The sequence below is a fragment of the Rhodnius prolixus genome, unplaced genomic scaffold (assembly GCF_049639745.1).
Source record: "Rhodnius prolixus isolate KJV_2025 unplaced genomic scaffold, Rpr scaffold_2, whole genome shotgun sequence".
In the NCBI taxonomy this organism is placed as follows: Eukaryota; Metazoa; Arthropoda; class Insecta; order Hemiptera; family Reduviidae; genus Rhodnius; species Rhodnius prolixus.
Window position 1 is genome coordinate 52,643,405 of NW_027411592.1, and position 1,346 is coordinate 52,644,750.

Consider the following 1,346-nt stretch of genomic DNA (forward strand, 5'->3'; position numbering starts at 1 on the left):
CGTGAGCGGTTTCAAACAAAGACCGTAGTGACAGGGTATTTAGGTACTGCTAGGTCTAACCCATCACTTTATCGGAGGATTGTGTAAAAGGGAAGGCAAGAGAGAGCTAGGGAGAAAAAGGGCAAAAGAGAGACTCTTTCTTATTACGTCTACACAACGAAAAGGGCAGAGAAGAAAAAAAGCCGACAGGTATACAAAGAGAAACAAGTGGATTTCTCCACCCATAAACAAATATTTTGAAAGGAAACTTCTTGAGAAGAGAAGGATGAAGAGAGGAGAAGAAGGAAAATATAAGAGAAATATTGGTATAGAATTGGAGGGTGGAAGAAGAACAGTGTTATAAAAAAAAAATAGAAGAGTAAAGCAGGCTGTGAGATAAACGCAGATGGCTTATTATTAAAAATAATTTTTATCCACTTCGGATCGGTGGTTTGTTTTGGGAAATGAAAGAATCAGGAGGAAGAAAGAATAAATTTAATTGATATATATGAGGGAGTGTGTAAGTCCCAAAATTGAGGGTGGCCTAAAGTTGAGTGGTATGCAATTAGAAGCCTAGCGCTGACAGCGCCGTCAAGCCAAGCATTCTGAACGACAGGTTACCTTGTATACAGCTAATAACAGACCGGCAACTCAACTATCTTATGAAGGGCTTTAGGGCTTTGCCCCCCCTCTCGCTAGCCTTTTTTCTCTGTCTCTCTCTCACGGCAGAGAATAGAGAGAGAGGGAGGAGATAGTTTACCTCCTTCTCCTACAAAGTCAAACTTCTAACGATAATTCTTGAAGTTTTTTTTTTGGTGGCCCAAAAAACATCACACAGAAAGTTGGACAATGTGATTATTGTGAGCTTTGTGTTTCTCTTAATTCGATGATTTGTTAAGGTGATTTCATTTTGGATGTTAAGCACGAAGTGTGGGTTTTTCTCAGATTGCTGTCGCATTGCTCTTGAGAATTGAATCCACAGAGTTTGGATGGTTCCCTCCAGGTGTTGGAGACGGATTTTATACTTCAGGAGTTGGATGAGAGACTACTTAACCCAAGCTGTCGACTTTCCATCTCTTCCTGGAGCATTTCTAGAGAGCCTGGGTTCTACTTGGTTGTAGGGATTTTTAGTCCTCCCTAGAACTCTCTTAAATTTGTAATTTGGGGTGAGATCTACAATGGAGGACGTTAGGAGAGAAATGATAGTCTTCAGGAAGTAGTTATCCCTGACTACCGATTCCCTTCTTCCAAGAAATTCTCTGGAGAACTTCTTTTTCTTGTTTTCTTCATCAGGGAAGCACTGGAGGAATATGAGTTATCCCTGATTCTTGCTCCCTGCTTTTCTTTATTCTAGAACTTTCGTAAAG